Source organism: Moschus berezovskii, chromosome 14, assembly GCF_049115385.1.
Source record: "Moschus berezovskii isolate FMDL1 chromosome 14, NW_MosBer_1.0, whole genome shotgun sequence".
NCBI classification, from domain to species: domain Eukaryota; kingdom Metazoa; phylum Chordata; class Mammalia; order Artiodactyla; family Moschidae; genus Moschus; species Moschus berezovskii.
Window position 1 is genome coordinate 49,783,446 of NC_142473.1, and position 21,935 is coordinate 49,805,380.

The 21,935-nt window shown below is 41.3% G+C and overlaps 1 protein-coding gene and 1 non-coding gene across 4 annotated transcripts in view; one reads left to right on the top strand and one right to left on the bottom strand.

The window, feature by feature from the left end:
* SYT9 (synaptotagmin 9) overlaps positions 1 to 21,935 on the bottom strand; it is a 235,239-nt gene that overhangs the window by 81,606 nt on the left and 131,698 nt on the right. The window lies entirely within an intron of this gene.
* Positions 15,132 to 15,203, top strand: TRNAY-AUA (transfer RNA tyrosine (anticodon AUA)). Its single transcript has one exon. It is a non-coding gene; the product is annotated as a tRNA-Tyr (tRNA).

A 21,935-nucleotide genomic window follows, 5' to 3' on the forward strand; every position in this document is an offset into this window, starting at 1 on the left:
GAGTTAAATAAAATGTTAAGTAGGGAAGGCTTCACAATAGAGTTCCTTTTTGAGTGAAGACCTTTAGAAATGAGGTTAGGAAGCTGTAATGGGGGAAACTGCACACGGATCGAGGAGCAAGTACAGATGCCATGAGGTGGGAGTGCCGTGTCTGCAGAAGAGAAAGGAGATAGTAAGAAGAGAAGGGAGGAAAAAATGGTGAGGTCACAGAGGCTGTGAGGGACCGAATCATGCAGGTTATCATAAGAACTTTGCTCTAAGTGGGAATGGAAGTCATTAAAAGATTAAAGCCGAGAAACAGCACAATGTGATTTTATTTTAATGTGATCACTCAGGCTTCCGTGTTGAGATGAGTCTGAGGGGACAAAGGCAGCAGCAGGGCCAGTAGTTAGGAGATGACTATAATGAACCTGGTGAGAGGTGATGTGGATTGGTCCACAGAAAACTGTGGGGAGAGATCATCAAATTTTGAAGATGAAACAACAGAGTTTTCTAATAGAATAAATGATAGAAAGAGAGTAGTCAATGATGATTCCAGCACTTTTGGTCTGAGTTAATGAGAAGGTGGAACTGCCAATAACTTGCATTTCTAAATGAAGAGGGAGAAGGCACCGGGCTATGGGAGAGTGAAAGTGTCAGTCACTTAGTGGTGCCCGACTCTTTGTGACCCCATGGACTGTATCCCACCAGGCTCCTCTGTCCATGGAATTCTCCAGGCAAGAATACTGGAATGGATTGTCATTCCCTTCTCCAAGGGAACTTCCAGACTTAGAGATGGAACCCTGAGTTCCATCCTGGGTCTTCTGCATCGCAGGAAGATTCTTGACCCTCTGAACCACCAGGGAAGGCTATGGTAGAGACCAAGAACTCAGTTCTGTATGCATTAAATGTGCCATCCGAATGGGAAGGTCAGGGAGCCAATTAGATACAAGTATGGAGATCAAGGGTAAGAGCCAGGCTAGAAATACAAATGACCAACTCCTGGGTGGAACAAAGAAAGTAATCACACTATATGATTCAGCTATAAACTAAGTTTACATAATAATGATACAGTTAGGAATAACTATCTCAACAAATTTGTAATATTACTATTTTGAGAAGTTGGAGGAGCAAGAGTGTGTGTTTGTGTAGTGCACTTATGAGCTAAATCTTCAACTTTCATAACAAAATTTGACAGAAATCTAAAACTATAAAATAAAGCATTAAAAAATATGGAGGCATATTTTGAAACAAACAGTTGAAAGTGTTTGGTTTGAAGACTGAGAATTGAAGCTAGGGCTATAAACAGATAGAGGACTTGTTATTTAAAAGTCCTGAAGTCTGGACGTGTAGAACAACAGGGTGAAGTCTTAGTGATTGTTTATTATGCAACCTTAGATAAACTACATAATTTCTCAGTTTATCAGTTCTCTGCTCTTAGTTTCTTCATTTGGAAACTAGTGCTGTGCTTAGTTGCTCAGTCATGTCCGACTTTGTGATTCCATGGACTGTAGCTGCCCAGGCTTCTCTGTCCATGGGGATTCTCCAGGCAAAAATACTGGAGTGGGTTGCCATGCCCTTCTCCAGGCTATCTTCCCAACCCAGGGATTGAACCCAGGTCTCCCGCATTGCAGGCGGATTCTCTACCATCTAAGCCCTGGGTATGTGCTTAGTCGCTCAGTCATGTCCGACTCTTGTGACCCCATAGACTGTAACCTGCCAGGCTCCTCTAACTAGGGGATTTTCCAGGCAAGAATACTGGAGTGGGTTGCCATTTCCTTCTCCAATCTAAGGTCCAGTGTTGTTAAAAAGATTAAATGAGAAAATCTGCATCTGCAGGAAATAAGAGGTGGCTAATATTACTACATTTGATGTATGCTTCTCATTCTCACTGGTCTCTGTACTCTTCTAGAGGGAGTCTGACTTCTCCATCTTTCCTAGTGGCAGACACTTACAAGTAGCTTAGTATTTCTTGAACCGATGCACACATGAAGAGGTGCAAGAGTTCTTGGATATCTGCTGCAGCCCCCGTAGCCTAGCTTCCTTAAGACTTTGGGTCAAATTTCCAGGAAGCCACTAAGCTATGGTACATCTGGTCATCACCCACCCTGTATCCCCCAGCACTACTGACTCACTGAGAAATCCTGTTCTTACAGAGTCTCTCACAATAACAAAAACACTTGTGAGAGAAAGCAGGGTGAAATAATTATTTATCAGTTAGAGAGGAAATTCCAGTTGCAACATTTCTCTCAAGGGTGATTAACTTTCACTGTAACAATCACACTGATGGCCCAAACCTGGCCCACCTGTAAATGGAAGCTTGCAATGATTTGGTCATTCAGTTTTCTCAGAAACTCCCACTGTATTCCCGATACTTGCCCCAGACGTGACAAAATTGGCAAAAACATCCTTTTTCAGTGACAGATCCTACCAATAATTAGCATGCACTGTTAAAGTAACTGTTGATTGCACTTTATTTATAGATATTAACATGATTAATTGCACTGGAAGTGTTCCTGGAGGATGACACAGTCTGAGCTGGTGCTGGGGGACAAGAGAAGCCAACAGCCCTTACAGGGCCCTGGGAGAGGACTGCCATCAGCCCATTCCTTTTCCTTTCTTGAATCATTCCCTCAAACGATTCTAGATCTATTTCCACAGGACTGGCCCTACATTAGAAAGTATTACTCTGACTAATGATATGCTCAGTTAGGAATACATAGGATGATAACATCACATATATATTTAGATCACTTTACAAAAACATTGATATCACTATCTTTTCTGATTTTATCTGCTTCCCTGGTTTAAAATGCCACTTGTGTACATGGATGACTCCACCATTTATGTCTCCATCCCCACTTCTTCCTGCATTATAAACTCATACATCCAAGTGCCTTCTTTAGGTGTCTAGTTAATTGTCTAAGAGGCATCTCAATCGTGATATTTCAAAACTGGAACTGATTTCCCTCTCCTGCTCCCAGCCATCCTACCCATCTTTTTTATTTCAGTTTGGTAAACACATCCTCCGAGCAGCTCCCCAAATCTGGCAGTCATTAGATTTTGTATTCCTCCTCTCCTCTCACCCTCCCACATCTGCAAGTCATGTTATTTCTCCCTCCAAAAATATCTAGTCTGTCCAATTTTACCCTTCTCTATGTTGCTATCCTATTCCAAAATACCATCACCTTCTCATGTAACTCCCTTAGAATCACGAAGGCAAAAGGAGAAGTGAGTCCGGGAGTCAGGATGGCTGCTATGATATATTCATATCACATGATGCTATATGGCTCACAGTTGCTCAAGCTGGAAGGAAGCCTGCTTGTTTACATATCCTCATGCTTACCCTGCCACGTGACTGAGTCTGGGATTCCCAGTCTGGACTGGTTCACTGGTGAGGACTCAGAGGATTGGTTCCACTGGTATGGGGATGGTGTGGTTCCTGACCACCCCACATGACTGGGGCTTCCCCTTAGACCTTCTAAGAGTATAATCTAGGGGCTGGCTGACAAGTTCACATGTGTACATGCGTGCTGAGTTGCTTCAGTTGTGTCCGACTCTTTATGACCCTATGGACTGTAACTTGCCAGGCTTTTCTTCCATGGGACTCCCCAGGCAAGAATACTGGAGCGATTGCCATGCCCTCCTCCAGAGGATTTTCCCACCCAGGGATCGAACCCGCATCTGCTGTGTCTCCTGCATTGTCGGTGGATTCTTTACTGCTTGAGTCACCAGGGAAGTCCGGCACGTTCCCATCAAAGTGATTTAGTCACTAAGGCACGTCCAGCTCTTGCAACCCCAAGGACTGTAGCCCACCAAGTTTCTCTGTCCATAGGATTTTCCAGGCAAGAATACTGGAGTGGATTGCCCTACCCTCTTCCAGGGGATCTTCCCAACCCTGGGACTGAACCCACATCCCTTTAGTCTCCTGCACGGGCAGGAGGGTTCTTTACCACTAGCGCCACCTGGGAAGCCCAATTTTGCTTTAGGCTACATCAATAGAGGTACAGTCTAGGGAGGGAGGTTATACACCAGCCACAACACACCTGAAACCTGAATTCTGTTCTGGACACCTGCAGTTTAGAGATGTATGATCACCTCGAAGATGGTGAGAAGAGCAACTACCATGAGACAGACGGGATCAGTATTACATGCAGAACAATGAGGAGGTATTAAATTTTCAGGAACAGGTTCGAGAAAGACAAGATTCTTGTCAGCACAGATTTGAAGTGGAGTCATACAAAAGAGGGACTAAACTCACTCTTAACGGTTCCAAGGTTTAGAACCAGGGCCAACAAGGGGAAGACATAGGAAGATTTAGAATATTCTCCCCTATCACAATCCAAAATCATGGTCTGTTTGTCTCTGAAGGGGGAGAATTTACTATCTGTTCAGCAGATTTCTCTGCTTTAGAGAGGAAGGGAGTGGTTAACAATGTAAAGTCTTTCCCAGCCCTGATGTCCTGCAGTTCCCTGATCTCAGACATCACCTGGTAGGCAAAAGGAGACAATCAAGTTTTGGAACAAGGCAACTGTGTTATCAGAATTGTGATTAAGAAGAGAGGACTTGGTGGAGTGTGTGACTGTCTCTGAGGGCGAGATCTAGAGGAACTAGGAGGTCAGAAATGGTGAGGGCTCCTGACTAAAGCTGCCTAATTCAGCATCTTAGGAACACGCAAACTTTAAAAGGAGACATGGAAAAGAGGAGGTGAATTCCAATCTTGCTGCACCAAGCACAAGACTTTCGGGTACTGGAGTCTTGATGAGACTTCTCATTCTTTCTCAACTTGCTGCCCTAATAAATTCTTTAAGATTCACACATGAGCTTTTTTAATACTCCTATTTTCCCAGGGAGCATGTCTAGTCAAAGACTGTCCTCGGTGAACACAAAGAGAATTTCAAAAGTTAAAGCACTACAGAAAAGACTTTCGTATTTAAGTTGAAGGTAAAACAATCTATTCTGTTAAGACATTTTAGAGATCCATCAATTCTTAATAGAAAAAAAAGGAACAAGATGATGAAAATTTGCTCTTCTTTAAAGAAAAAATCTTACTTGGGAACAGGAGAGCATCTTTAGAAGCTTGGGCATTGTGTGATGACTCTGTTACAAGGTGTTTCACTGGCTTTTGAAGAAAAAAAAAAAACATTAAGATGCATTGGAAATAATTAAGAATTCACCCAGCACTGTAAGCATCTTTGTCATCCCAGACATTCCATCAAAACTAAGAATTCACATAGTTTGGGGGAGATGGGAGGATGAGATTCCCTAGTAAAGATGCCCTCTAAAGGGAAACATGACAGTTAGTGAATTAAACCAACATGCTCAGGGGAAGGAACAATCATAAAGAAAAAAACATTATTTTTACTCTACTCTGGATGGAGATCTGCCCCACAGATAATCCCAGGACACAGGGTGCTCTCAACCTTATCTGGAGATAAGCACTACGATCCTATCTATCTTCTGGCCCCACGAACTTTTGCTCCATCCTTACTGCCACTCTTAGAGCTTAGTACATAGGTCACCAAGCCACTTCATTTGTTCTCCAAAATGTGTCTTGATTACAACTTCCTATCTATTCCCTCTGCCTCAGTCTCTGCAAGATTACTTGGGGATAATTCTACCTTTTCCAATTCGTCCTTCACATAAACAGACTTGACCATTTTGCTTGCTTGCTTAAATCCTTGGACAGATCCCAGATGCTCTTAGGTTCAAATGTGAACCTCTTAGCATATCCTTCGAGATGACTCCAAGGATAACTCCTATTATTTCTCCTGCCACGAGAAATAGTATGTCCAGTCACGTCCAGTCCGTCTGAACTATTCTTACTCCCTACATAAACCTTACCCTTTCATTTCTGAACAACTCTACTTACTTCTCTGCTGGTAAAATGTTTTTTTCTGTGTGTGTGTTGAAGACTTGGCTTACAAGTTTCCCCTTCTGTGCAGGCATCCTGTCTCTCCAACCCTGTGCTCTGCTGTGGCAGCCCTCTGTCCACGTTTCTATTACCACATGAAATTAGAGATACTTGTTTCAGACTGTGAAAAGCTGAAGGCTGGAGCTATATTTTCTTTCTTTTGGTACTTTTATCTGGGGCCCTGGTCATTTTACAGAAGAGAAACTTGGGTTGGAGAAGTTACTCAATCTTTCCTAGGTCACACAGCTGGTTAGTGCTAGAGCCACACTCCAAGCAAGTAGCTTGACTGCAGAGCCTATGGCGCTCCTAAGTGGGGAGTCCTTGCAGAGTGCAAGAGAACTGGGGACTGGGGAAGGGGAAGGTGGCTAAATTCTCGTGGAGACTTGAGAAGCTTGGGGTTGCTGAGCTGGGAGCTACAAGCCTCCAGATCCTTCTCTTAGCCACAGGTCCACCCTCAGGGCTGACCTTCTCACACCTTTCATCAGCAGGAACTTGCTTTTGCCTTTGCAGCTAGAGAGGAAAAAAGAAAAAAAGAGAGAGAAAAGCTACCTTGACTGAATCCTATTTAAGAACTAGGGCAAATGGGGCTTTAGCAAAAGAGGATCTGCCTTTATTTCACACACAAGCATTAGACTGTTTCCCTCCATTTCCACTAAAATTTTCTAATACTCCTTAGGGAAATGAGAGATTTTGTTACAATATAGGGTACTGTAGGTGTAATTAGGGGGCATCTCAGATGTACTTCCAATAAAAAACAACAGTAATAGTCTCCTTCTCTAAAAAATAACAAACTAAAAATACATTTAAAGATAGAGAACAAACTTGTGGTTGCCAAAGTGTGGGGAGGGAGAGGGGTGGATTAGGAGTCTGGGGTTGGTAGATGCAAACTATTACATTCAGAATGGATAAACAACAAGATCTTGCTGTACAGCATAGAAAACTATATCCAATCTCCTGGTATAAACCATAATGGAAGAGAATATAAAAAAGAATGCACATGTATATATAACTAATTCAGTTTGCTGTACAGCAGAAATTAGTACAACATTATAAATCAACTATTTGATGTTCAGTGGCTAAGTCATGTCTGACTGTTTTGTGACCCCACGGACTGTAGCCCTTCAGGCTCCTCTGTCCATGGGATTTCCCAAACAAGAATACTGGAGTGTGCTGCCATTTCCATCTCCAGGGGATCTTTCCAACTCAGGGAATGCATCTGCATCTCCTGCACTGGCAGATGGATTCTTTACCACTGAGCATCCAGGGAAGCCCCAAATCAACTATACTTCAAAGAGTAAAGGTAAATAAAATACATGGAAAGTATTTAGCACAGTGTCTGAAATACATGTGTGAATTCATTATCTCTGTTGCTCCCATACTTTCTAGAGCAGTGCCTGGCACAGGGTAGGTCCATAAATATTAAATGCAATGCATCAGTGAATGAATAAGCAGTAGTTTCGACAGGAAAGGAGAGAGAGACTGATCAGGGAGAACATAGAGTAAAGACTCCTCTCTATCAGGGTGACCTACATTTGAGGACACTCTTGCATCCTGATGTACAAACTGCATGAATACCTGAGACACACAGATGCTACAGGAATGTCCTACATATATACAACGGAATATTCAGTTCAGTTCAGTCGCTCAGTTGTGTCCGACTCTCCGCAACCCCATGAATCACAGCACGCCAGGCCTCCCTGTCCATCACCAACTCCCGGAGTTCACTCAAACTCATGTCCACAGAGTCGGTGATGCCATCCAGCCATCTCATTCTCCGTCGTCCCCTTCTCCTCCCGCCCTCAACCTTTCCCAACATCAGAGTCTTCTCCAGTGAGTCAACTCGTCGCATGAGGTGGCCAAAGTATTGGAGTTTCAGCTTTAGCGTCAGTCCTTCCAATGAACATCCAGGATTGATCTCCTTTAGAATGGACTGGTTGGATCTCCTTGCAGTATAAGGGACTCTCAAGAGTCTTCTCCAACACCACAGTTCAAAAGCATCGATTCTTCGGCGATCAGCTTTCTTTACAGTCCAACTCTCACATCCATACATGACCACGGGATAAACCATAGCCTTGACTAGACAGACCTTGGTTGGCAAAGTAATGTCTCTGCTTTTTAATATACTATCAAGGTTGGTCATAACTTTCCTAAATAGGAAAAGGTGTACGTCAAGGTTGTATATTGTCACCTTGCTTATTTAACTTATATGCAGAGTACATCATAAGGAACGCTGGGCTGGAAGAAGCACAAGCTGGAATCAAGATTGCTGGGAGAAATATCAATAACCTCAGATATGCAGATGACACTACCCTTATGGCAGAAAGTGAGGAGGAACTCAAAAGCCTCTTGATGAAAGTGAAAGAGGAGAGTGAAAAGGTTGGCTTGAAGCTCAACATTCAGAAAACAAAGATCATGGCATCTGGTCCCATCACTTCAAGGGAAATAGATGGAAAAACAGTGGAAACAGTGTCAGACTTTATTTTTTGGGGCTCCAAAATCACTGCAGATACTGACTGCAGCCATGAAATTAAAAGACGCTTGCTCCTTGGAAGGAAAGTTATGACCAACGGAATATTACTCAGCCATAAAAGAAAGAAAGAATGCCATTTGCAGCAACATGGATGGACCTAGAGAGATTATCACACTAAGTGAAATAAGTCAGAGAGAAAGACAAATATCATATGCTATCACTTATATGTGGAACCTAAAATATGAACACAAATTAATATATCTATGAAACAGAAACAGACTCACAGACATAGAGAACAGACTCGTGGTTTCCAAGGGGGAAGGGGAGTGAGGGAGGGATAAATTAGGAGTTGGCGATTACAGATACATACTACTACATATAAAATAGATAAAAAACAAAGACCTACTGTATAGCACAGGAAGCTCTACTCAGTACACTGTAATAACCCATATGGAAAAGACTCTGAAAAAGAATGGATATATGTAAACGTATAACTGAATCACTTTGTTGTACACCTGAAACTAATACAATATTGTAAATCAACTATGGTCCAAGATAAAAAGTTAAATTCAATAAAAAGAATTTCCTAGGCTATGGAAAGAATTATACAGGAAATAAGGCAATAAGATAGTCTTTTGAAATGGTATGGCCCTCCTTGCTACAGGAGGTGATCAGATACCAGCAGAGAGGTTAAACAACTTGTCTGCAGTTACAAAGTTCACCAGTGTCAAGAATGGGTCATTCCACCTGTGTGCTTTCTCTGGCTCTAAGTCTTCATTCAAAGGTGATAGATTTTAGAATGTATCAGAAAGTCTCTCTTCTCTCAGAAGGCACAGTTCTCATTCACCTAGGATGAGAACATAGGCAGGGGAGAACCTGGGCATGTGGGAGGCAGGGGAGAACCTGGGCATATTTTTAAAAAGTCTCTTTAAATTTATTTATTAATCTATTCAATAAGTATTTGTTGAACACATGCCATGTAACAGGCACTATACTAGGTTCTGGGAATATAAAGGAGGAAAAAAGGATAAGCATCCTGGATGTAATGGAGTTGCCATTGTAGGTAACATTCTAGAACTTAGACAATAAACAAATTAAACAAATACGACATTGGATATTAAATGGTAAAAAAAAAAAATGCTGCCAAAAATTATAGGGAGATAGCAGGCTGTGAAAAGAAGTGCATTTTTAAATAGGATGGTCAGGGAAGACCTCAGAGATGAGGAGGTTAAAAAAAAAGACCTAACGGAGACTTCCCCAGCGGTCTGATGGTTAAGTCTCTGCACTTCCACTGCTTGGAGAATGGATTGGATCCCTGGTTGGGGAACTAAGATCTCACATGCTGCATGGTGCAGCCAAAAAAAAAAAGAAGACCTAAAGGAAGTGAGGAAGCAAGGCATACAGACAGCTAGGGGGAGTGATTCCAGCAGAGAAAACGGTGCTAAGGTGGAACTGTGTGTTTGAACATCAGAAAGGAGGCTCCGGTGCAGGTGGAGTGGGGAAAATGCTTGCTACAGTAGTGGGAAAGGAGGTTGGAGACAATGGGTGAAGGGGCCCAAATCCTGGAGGACTTTGGCGTCTATTGTGATGAAATAGGGAGTTATTAGAGGACTGCTGCTGAGTCACTTCAGTCGTGTCCGACTCTGTGTGACCCCATAGACGGAAGCCCACCAGGGTCCCCCGTCCCTGGGGTTCTCCAGGCAAGAACACTGGAGTGGGCTGCCATTTCCTTCTCCAATGTGTGAAAGTGAAAGTAAAGTCGCTCAGTCGTGTCCAACCCCTAGCGACCCCACGGACTGCAGCCCATCAGGCTCCTCCATCCATGGGATTTTCTAGGCAAGAGTACTGGAGTGGCTTGCCATTGCCTTCTCCGATTAGAGGACTAGGGGCAAGAATAATAAGAATCAGTCTAGAAGTCAAAGAGATCAGCCTAGTTTTTGTGTAGAGAAGTTAACTGAGGCAGTAGGCAAAGTAGGATCAGGATAATCAAGAAGGAAGCCATTGCAAAACGTGCAACCTATGCTGTTCAAGGTTCCATTGTTTTTAGTTAATTTCTTAAGACCGTCTTAGATTTTATAAGGTCTCCTTACTCATTAACAAGAATTTCAATTGCTTATGCATTAGCCATTGCTTCCAGTCAGATCCTTTAATGTGTGCCGGATGTTCCTTCTGTTTAGGAAGATTCATGACAGGGGTCTTACTAAATATTCTCCTGAGGGGCTCTGGGGGAATCAAAGCAAAAGCCTCTAAGACAATCTAGAAAAATCTAAATATAACATTAAAAATGTTCCTTAGGTGCTGTTCCCTAAGGCCAAGGGCCCTCATCACAACTGATGTAAGTATCTCCCTCCAGGGACTCCAAAAGACAAAAAGTGAAGGCTTCCCTAGCCTCCAGCTGCTTCCAGACATCTGAGAGAGGGTCCAGATATACGTTGAACTATGTGAGACTGCCTCTTTGGTTGGTCAAAAGAGGACGCCCAGTGATTTCACATAGTTTAATCTAGTTTATGGCCCAGCACGTGGGCTGGGATTGCTGCTTCCCAAGGTGCTATCATTAAATGCACTCCAATTTAGTACATGAGAACTCATTACAAAAGAAAATGCAAATCTCAAAACTCAAGGGAGCCGAAGATGTCTATATCTGCAGCAGAGAGACTGAGCACAGTTAAGCAGAGCGCTTAGGGTTCTCTGGGGCTCAGCGCTGGCCAGTAATAAGGGCAGGGGAGGAGTGAGACGAAGGAAGTCACTCGAGGGTAAAATGGATAGGTGGATGGGAATGGAAAGGTGTCATACATAATCGATTTATTTAAAAACATGTTCCAAATATTTAGTTTGCTACTACTAAGTCACTTCAGTCATGTCCGACTCTGTGTGACCCCATAGACGGAAGCCCACCAGGCTCCCCTGTCTCCAGGCAAGAACACTGGAGTGGGTTGCCATTTCCTTCTCCAATGTGTGAAAGTGAAAAGTCAAAGTGAAGTCATTCAGTCGTGTCCGACCCTTGGCGACCCCACGGACTGCAGCCTACCAGGCTCCTCCATCCATGGGGTTTTCTAGGCAAGAGTACTGGAGTGGCTTGCCATTGCCTTCTCAAACTACTAACCCTAAAAACAGTATCTGGCAAAGATGCACAGAAGTAAACACCTCCACCAAAACAACAACAATCCAGCAAAATTATAGGCCAATTCTTACAAGAATACATTTGAAAAATTCCTGTGTATCAACAAATAAAATCTATCAGCATTAATAATATGCTTTGGACCAAGATGGGTTTATTCTAAGATGCATGGATGTTTCAAAATTAATAAATCACATCAGTGGATTAAAGAAGAAAAATCATGCCAACATCTCAACAGAAAAGACATTAGATAAAATTCAACGTCCATTCCTAATAACAGAATAATATAACACTTTAAACGTTATCATTAAATTCAAGACCAGGACAAAAACTCCTGCTGTCACTCCTACTATCCAACGGTTTAGGAAGTTCTAGTCAATGCCATAAAATAAGGAAATACATAAAGGTCAAGTTATTACAAAAAGGGCAAAAATATGATTCTTCACAGAACATATAACTGCTTAGTTGGAAATCTAAGATAACAAAGTGAGTAACTATTAAAACTAATAAACTCCAATGTTCATCGCAGCACTGTTTGTAATGGCCAGGACATGGAAGCAACCTAGATGTCCATCTGCAGATGAGTATTTTTCAGCCATCAAAAAGAATGCATTTGAATCAGTTCTAATGAGGTGGATGAAACTGGAGCCTATTATACAGAGTGAAGTAAGCCAGAAAGAAAAACATCAATACAGTATACTAACGCATATATATGGAATTTAGAAAGATGGTAACCTTAACCCTGTAAACGAGACTGCAAAAGAGACACAGGCATATAGAACAGTCTTTGGGACTCTGTGGGAGAGGGTGAAGGTGGGATGATTTGGGAGAATGGCATTGTAGCATGTATATTATCATATGTGAAATGAATCACCAGTCCAGGTTGGACGCATGATACAGGATGCTTGGGGCTGGTGCACAGGGATGACCTGGAGGGAGGATAAGGGGAAGAGGGAGGTGGGAGGGGGGTTCAGGAAGGGGAACACATGTACACCCGGGGCGGATTCTTGTCAAAGTATGGCAAAACCAACCAATATATTAATGTAAGGTAATTTGCCTCCAATAAAAAAAAAAACACAACTAATGAAACAGGTATCTAATGAGAATTGACAAATAAACTCCTACAAATCACAAATCAGGAGATAACCCAACAAAAAATGGGCAAAAGGCTAAAACATAAATTTTATAGGAGAAGATAGATGAAAAGCAAGAAAAGATCCTTGGCATCATGAGTCAAAAAAGGAAAACTACAGTGAAATCCCATCCCTAGAGTAGCTAAAATTAAAAGATTACAAGACTAAACACTGGCAGGGATATAAAGCAACTGGAACTCGGAAATGCTAGTGAGAAGGTAAAATAATACAACTGATTTGAAAAATTATTTGCATTTCTCATGAACATATTCCTACCCTATGACCAAGAAATTTTACTCCTAGGTATTTACCCAAGAGAAATAAAAACATAAATCCACACATAGACTTGAATAAGAAGGTTCGTCACAGCTGTATTCATATTTGCCAAAACCAAAAGCAAATGTAGGACCTCGTGCCAAAAAAAAATTAGAAACAACCCAAATGTCCAAAAGCAGAAAAATAAATAAAATCTGGTATACTCATACAGTTTAATAATACTCATTAAAAAAAAAAAAAACACACACACACACAAAAAAAAAACCTACTGATACACTCTACAGCATCGTTAAATATTAAAAACATTATGCTGAGCAAAAGAATCTCCCCTCTCACACACAAAAGTATGAAGTAACCAGCAGGAACTCATGCTGACAGAAGTCAGAAACTGGCTGCTGATAGGAGAGTGGAGGGATTGACTGGAATAGGGCATGATGAAACCTTCTGGAGTGATGGAAATGTTCTATACCTTGTTTTGGGTGGTGATTACATGAGTGAACACAAATGTCAAAACTCATCAAAATGGAACACTTAAGATCGATGCTTTTTATCCAATGTAAATTATATCTCAATTTCAAAAGTCGCAGAGAGTCGGACACGACTGAGCGACTTTCACTTTCACTTTCTACATATACCAGTGAACTAAACAGATTTTAAAAATAAAGTCCCATTCTCAATGGCAGCCAAAATACAAAGCACACAGGAAAAAAACTTAAAAAGAAATACAGTGAATACAGATAAAGTAAATTTTACAAAATTTTATTAAATCACTCTTTTAAAAAAACTAAAACAAATGGAAATATTCTGTGTTTCCAGATGGGAATATTTAATATCATAAAGGTGTTTAGTCATACCAAAATTGTATATAAATACGAGTAAATCCTAGACCAGTATCACAATTCATTTTTAAACATTATTCCTAAGTGATATTAAGATTTGCTTGCAAGAGTAAATGGATGGGGAACTTCCTTGGTGGTCCAATGGTAAAGAATTTGCCTTCCAATACAGAGGATGCAGTTTGATCCCGGGTCTTCCCCAGGGCAATTAAGGCCACAAGCTGCAACTACTGAGCCCTCCTGCCACAACAAAGACCCAGCACAGCCCACCTCCCCAAAAAACTTTAAAGAAAAAATTAAATGGACAAAACTACAAATTTTTTTATCACTTATAAGAATGAGATGGGAGGTTTACCTTACTAGGTAGCAAAAATGTATTATTAAGAGGCTGTAATTATAATATCAGAATACTGCTACTAGAAAAGTGAAGAAGATGAATGAATGAAAAAAAAGCATAAAAATACATAGCTCCCAACTTTGGTACATAATTATCTCACAGAAATATACAGAATACAAACGCACAAAACTGAAAAACATACTTAGATATTATACAGGGTTTCTAATTTAGAAGAACTAAAAATTCTATAAAAACTCTAATCACACATTACTTTAGTAGCACAATTTTAAACAATATGTTCCCAACATTTTCTTTCATTCATGGTATCAACAGGCTAAGTTTAAGGGAGCATCTGTTTGAGAATAACAGTTAACTGCTTTCAAGTTCTAATTATTTCCATATTTATCTCAACTTTATTATATTTTTGAGGTTTATACTTTGATTAATATAAGCACTTTTGGATTTCCCATCATGCGTGTGTATGTGTGTGTGAGAATGAGTCCAGGGTACAGGTTTTTGCTTTTTTAAAAAATTGTTTAATTGAGATAAAATTCACATCCCATAAAATTCACCTGTTTTAACTGTAAAATTCAATGGATTTTAATACATTTGTAGGATTTTACAGGAGTCCCTGGTGGTGCCCGTGGTAAAGAACCTGCCTGCCAATGCAGGATCCACTAAGAGACACTCCATCCCTGGATTGGGAAGATACCCTGGAGGAAGGAATGGCAACCCACTCCAGTATTCCTGCCTAGAGAATCCCATGGACAGAGGAGCCTGACGGGCTACAAAGTCCATAGGGTTACAAAGAGTCAGACACGACAGAAGGGACTTAGCATGCACACAGGATTTTACCACCATCGGCCACAATTTAATTTAGCATTGCTATCACCCTAAAAAGATACCTCAAGACTTTTTACAATCACTGGCCATTGACACCTCCAGTCTTAAAGAAGCACTTGTCTACTTTGCCTTTTCTGGACATTCTGCATTTAAGAAATCATACAATATGTGCTTTATTGTGTCTGGCTTCAAAATAAGGGTGAGATGAAATGTCATTTTTGGACTTCCCTGGTGGCTCAGACGGTAAAGCGTCTGCCTATAGTGCAGGAGACCCAGGTTCAATCCCTGGGTCGGGAAGATCTCCCGGAGAAGGAAATGGCAACCCACTCCAGTATTCTTGCCTGGAAAACCCCATGGACGGAGGAACCTGGTAGGTCCATGAGGTCACAAACAGTCAGACACAACTGAGTGACTTCATGAAAATACTGCTGAAACTGAGTTGTTTCAGCAATGACACATAAAATAGTTTTCAAGGGCTTCATCAACTAATGCATCAAATGTCAAATCTGGGTTGTAAAAGCTCGTTTAATGATGTCAGTGTATAAGGTTCAAATGTGCAGACTGCACAAAAGTTAAAAATATGAGCATTTATTATATGATAATATTGGTAATTTAGGAAGTGCGGGTTTATTCAGATGGAGATGAGATAAGTGAGTATTTGGGAAAACTTAGTCCAGATCACTGTCATACATAAACACACCAATTCATTCCAAATGGATTCAAGTTTTAAAGTAGAGATTACAGTTTAGACTGTGGCCTCTAGGGTCAGATTATCTAGGTTGGATTCCAGTCTCTGCTACTCACCACGTGACTTTGATTGAGCAAGTCACTTCACTTACCGGAGTCTTCGATTCTTCACTTGTAAAATGAATTATAAGATCAAGTGCCTCACAGGGCTTCTGTGATGAATGAAAACAGAGCATACAAAGTTCTTGGAACAGGGTCTGGCAAATGGTTCAGTACCAGTAAATGTGAGTCCTTGAAGTTGCTATTGTTAATACAGGTGATTTTTGTAATCTCAGGAATGAGGGTAGAGGTGGGAGGGACTTTTCAAGCTAACTCCAAAGGCAGAACTTCTGATGGAAGAATGTTACATATGTGAAGACACAGACATTTAATGAATCAAAAAGCAAACAAAGGCTGACACCTTTAATCTCAAAGAGACCTTAAATATTACTAAGAAAAAACAAAAACTCCAATATAAAACTCAGTAAAAGAAAGAAACAGACAAATCACAAAAGAAGCAAAACAAATGGTAAATACATGTGCAAAAAGATGTTCATCTTCACTAGTAAAAGAAACGCAAATCGTGCCATACATTGCCTATTAGAGAAAGATAAAATCAAAATAACAGAAAACTGTGATAGCTACACTTACTAAAACAGTAACTACAACAACTAGAAAAAGCAAAAATTAAAACAGGTAAGAGGTTCCCTGACAATGTCAGTAAAGAGACAGCAATGAGAACCAGAAGGCAATGAATACTCGTGAGAAAACTCTGCAAGGCAAGCTTAATGAGCTCATTCATTCATTTTTTTAAAAAAGTTCTTACCCAGAAGACCGCAGGCATGGCACAACGTGCTAGAATTTGAGGGTAAGCAGAGGTGAGTGAGTGCCCCTGACTCTGTGGAGTTCCAGGCCACAGAAGTGCAAATAAAATACAACCTACAGTTAAACATCATGCAAACATTACCAGAACACAGCATACTAGAAAGTCTTAAACATATTTTTAGGCTTGCAAAGATAGAAAAAAGAGAAATGTAAAAAAAAAAACTTTTTTTTTCATTCTTGGCTGAGAAAAACATATGAAACGTGATTTTCTGAATAAATTGGGAGGAGAATGAAAGATGTACTCTTCAGGCTGGAGTGCCTATTTTCCTGACGAGTCGTCTGTTCTCATTCTCCCATCTCATCTTGAGGGTTTCTAATTTCTTTAGGTTTTTTTCCTCTTCACAATTATGAAGACAAAAACACTTACACTCCATTATCATAGCTTTCCATTTCCTTAGAAACTGGTTATTGGAGAGTAAGGGTGCAAGAGTGCTGGGAGGAGGAACTCTGGATACCTGAAAAGCATCACTCAGATACCCCAGGACACAAAACAAGACACGCCCAGCAATCCGGAAAACCTGCTCTGGGAGGGAAGTCTTCTCTGGACAGAAGGTTCAGTTTAGGACAGATTCTTTTTTCTTTCCTTTCTCCCTCTAGCACTTGCTCCCTCATCCATCTGTCACAGCAGCAGAGCTCCCCAGCCATGAAGGAATCTGACCCCAAATTCTATTTTTGTCTTGCTGATGCCTTATATTTAACATAAATAAATGTAAGCACTGAAGGCGACTCACTGCTCACGCAGGTTAGACTTTTCAAACTGGGTCACAAAGGATCTTAACTATCTGATGAGCTGTAGGAAAGCCAGTGAAAAATGGGAGGAGATAACTTTTGTCTGTGCCACAGGCTTCTACTGTTTCAAATTAAAGTGTCAGTTTAAACCCAAACATATCTGTTTGGGTTTCTACCTCAGTCCCAACTTGGCCATCCACTAGTTGGATAAGTTTGGGTAAATTCTTTAACATTTGTTTCTACTCTGTAGACTGAGGACAATAGGATTTACTAGGTTTTTGTGGTTATTAGAAATAATATATGTCCCTGACACTAGAAAGTCAACAAAACGTAGCTATTATACACCAACCACTCAGGCTTTCTAGTCTTTCCTCAAACCTCTGACCTTCATCTTCATCTCAATCAATATCAGCAAATATCTTTGCTTCATGGAGAAGATAAGAGCTCCCACAATGACAAGTTGGTCATCCGCACAAAGACGCCTGTATACCTGTCCTCCTCCCTGCACTGAAAGATGTGCTTCTCATCCTAGCAAGTGGCATGGACACCCCACCCCATTAGGGCCTCTCAGAAACTCAGGTTATCCTCTCCAATGGGTCCCACATATCACTCTTTAAATATTTTCTATTAATTTTTAAATAAACATCTCTCTTGTATACATGATCTTCTCCCAACGATACTTTGTTGTCTGGCCAAACTTCCCTGAAGGGTTGTTTAGGCAACATGGCTCCAATTCCTTATCTCCCTCTTCCTCTTCAACCTGCTTCTACCTGGCTTAAGCACCAGAGCTCCACCCAAACTGCTCTCAGGAGGTACCCTCCACGGAACTGAAGACAGTGGACATTTCTCCATCTTCATCTTGACCTCTCAGAGGTGTTTGTCATAAACGACCACTCCGTCCCTGTGAAATCACTCACTTCCCCTGGATTCCACAACGTTAGATTCTCTTGCTTTTCTTTTTGACTCTACCTTTTCAGCTTCCTTTCACTTTCTACTCCACTGGACCTTTACTAGGCATTGCTTCCTTTTCACTCTAGGTCATCTAGGGTGATCCTTTCCCATGCCTAAACATGCTCAGGCTAGCCCCACTGTTAAGTGTTTTTGTTTTTTTTAATCTCTAGAATTTCTTTTAGTTCTTTCTTAGGATTTCCATGTTTCTGCTTACACTGCCCATCTGTTGTTGCATACTATTTTATCCATTAGAGCCTTTAGCATATTAATCACAGTTGTTTTAAATTTCTAATCTGATAATTCCAATATCCCTGTCATATCTGGGTCTGATGCTTGCTGTGTATCCTCAAATTGTGCTTTTTTGCCTTTTGGTGTGCCTTTTTTCTTGATAGCTGGATATGAAAGTGAAAGTGTTAGTCAATCAGTCATGTCTGATTCTTTGTGATGCCATGCTCCTCTGTCCATGGGATTTTCCAGGCAAGGATACTGGAGCAGGTTGCCATTTCCTCCTCCAGGGGATCCTTCTGACCCAAGCATCAAACCCAGGCCTCCCACTTTGCAGACAGATTCTTTACTGTCTGAGCTGCCAGGGAAGCTGGACATGATGTACTTGGTAAAAAGAACTGCTGTGAACAGAATCTTTGGTAATGTGGTGCTGAGTTGTGTGGGAAGGGGAAGTGTACTAGAGTCCTTTGATTAGGTCTCATAGTCTTTTAGGGAGCCTGTGCCTCTGGACTGTGAACTTAACAAGTGTTTTAAAGTTTTCTTCCTCCCCTCTTTAGGTGGCAGAAGACAGCTAAAGCTAACTGAAATTGCTTCAGTTAAGCTCTGATACTGCTCCAGCAGGTTCAGTTCAGTTCAGTCGCTCAGTCGTGTCCGACTCTCCGCGATCCCATGAATCACAGCACGCCAGGCCTCCGTGTCCATCACTAACTCCCGGAGTTCACTCAAACTCATGTCCACAGAGTTGGGGATGCCATCCAGCCATCTCATTCTCTGTCGTCCCCTTCTCCTCCTGCCCCCAAACTTTCCTAGCATCAGAGTCTTTTCCAGTGAGTCAACTCGTCGCATGAGGTGGCCACAGTATTGCAGTTTCAGCTTTAGCATCAGTCCTTCCAATGAACACCCAGGATTGATCTCCTTTAGAATGGACTGGTTGGATCTCCTTGCAGTATAAGGGACTCTCAAGAGTCTTCTCCAACACCACAGTTCAAAAGCATCAATTCTTCGGCGATCAGCTTTCTTCACAGTCCAACTCTCACATCCATACATGACCACGGGAAAAACCATAGCCTTGACTAGACGGACCTTGGTTGGCAAAGTAATATCTCTGCTTTTTAATATACTATCAAGGTTGGTCATAACTTTCCTTCCAAGGAGTAAGCGTCTTTTAATTTCATGGCTTCCATCAGCATCCGCAGTGATTTTGGAGCCCCAAAAAATAAAGTCTGACACTGTTTCCACTGTTTTTCCATCTATTTCCCATGAAGTGATGGGACCAGATGCCATGACCTTTGTTTTCTGAATGTTGAGCTTCAAGCCAACCTTTTCACTCTCCTCTTTCACTTTCATCAAGAGGCTTTTTAGTTCCTCCTCACTTTCTGCCATAAGGGTAGTGTCATCTGCATATCTGAGGTTATTGATATTTCTCCCGGCAATCTTGATTCCAGCTTGTGCTTCTTCCAGCCCAGAGTTCCTCATGATGTACTCTGCATATAAGTTAAATAAGCAAGGTGACAATATACAGCCTTGACGTACTCCTTTTCCTATTTGGAACCAGTCTGTTGTTCCATGTACAGTTCTGACTGTTGCTTCCTGACCTGCAGACAGGTTTCTCAAGAGACAGGTCAGGTGGTCTGGTATTCCCATCTCTTTCAGAATGTTCCACAGTTTATTGTGATCCACACAGTCAAAGGCTTTGGCATAGTCAATGAAGCAGAAATAGATGTTTTTCTGGAACTCTCTTGCTTTCTCCATGACCCAGCGGATGTTGGCAATTTGATCTCTGGTGCCTCTGCCTTTTCTAAAACCAGCTTGAACATCTGGGAGTTCACAGTTCACATATTGCTGAAGCCTGGCTTGGAGAATTTTAAGCATGACCTTACTAGCGTGTGAGATGAGTGCAATTGTGAGGTAGTTTGAGCATTCTTTGGCATTGCCTTTCTTTAAGATTGGAATGAAGACTGACCTTTCCCAGTCCTGTGGCCACTGCTGAGTTTTCCAAATCTGCTGGCATACTGAGTGCAGCACTTTCACAGCATCATCTTTCAAGATTTGAAATAGCTCAACTGGAATTCCATCACCTCCACTAGCTTTGTTTGTAGTGATGCTTTCTAAGGCCCACTTGACTTCACATTCCAAGATGTCTGGCTCTTGGATCACGTTATCGTGACTATCTTGGTCTTGAGGATCTTTTTTGTACAGTTCTTCTGTGTATTCTTGCTACCTCTTCTTAATATCCTTCTGCTTCTGTTAGGTCCATACCATTTCTGCCCTTTATCAAGCCCCTCTTTGCATGAAATGTTCCCTTGGAATCTCTCATTTTCTTGAAGAGATCTCTTGTTTTTCCTTTTCTGTTGTTTTCCTCTATTTCTTTGCATTGATCACTGAGGAAGGCTTTCTTATCTCTCCTTGCTATTCTTCGGAACTCTGCATTCAGATGCTTATATCTTTCCTTTTCTCCTTTGCTTTTTGCTTCTCTTCTTTTCACAGCTATTTGTAAGGCCTCCTCAGACAGCCATTTCGCTTTTATGCATTTCTTTTCCATGGGGATAGTATTGATCCCTGTCTCCTGTACAATGTCACGAATCTCTGTCCAGAGTTCATCAGGCACTCTATCAGATCTAGTCCCTTAAATCTATTTCTCACTTCCACTGTATAATCATAAGGGATTTGATTTAGGTCATATCTGAATGGTCTAGTGGTTTTCCCTACTTTCTTCAATTTAAGTCTTATTTGGCAATAAGGAGTTCATGATCTGAGCCACAGTCAGCTCCTGGTCTTGTTTTTGCTAACTGTATACAGCTTCTCCATCTTTGGCTGCAAAGAATATAATCAATCTGATTTTGGTGTTGACCATCTGGTGATGTCCATGTGTAGAGTCTTCTCTTGTGTTGTTGGAAGAGGGTGTTTGCTATGACCAGTGCGTTCTCTTGGCAAAAGTCTATTAGCTTTTGCCCTGCTTCATTTCGTGCTCCAAGGCCAAATTTGCCTGTTACTCCAGGTGTTTCTTGACTTCCTACTTTTGCATTCCAGTCCCCTATAATGAAAAGGACAACTTTTTTGGGTGTTAGTTCTAAAACGTCTTGTAGGTCTTCATAGAACTGTTCAACTTCGGCTTCTTCAGTGTTACTGGTTGGGGCATAGGCCTGGATTACTGTAACACTGAATGGTTTGCCTTGGAAACGAACAGAAATCATTCTGTCATTTTTAAGATTGCATCCAAGTACTGCATTTCGGACTCTTTTGTTGACCATGATGGCTACTCCATTTCTTCTAAGGGATTCCTTCCCACAGTAGTAGATATAATGGTCATCTGAGTTAAATTCACCCATTCCAGTCCATTTTAGTTCACTGATTCCTAGAATGTCTATGTTCACTCTTGCCATCTCCTGTTTGACCACTTCCAATTTGCCTTGATTCATGGACCTAACATTCCAGGTTCCTATGCAATATTGCTCTTTACAGCACCGGACTTTGCTTCTATCACCGGTCACATCCACAACTGGGTATTGGTTT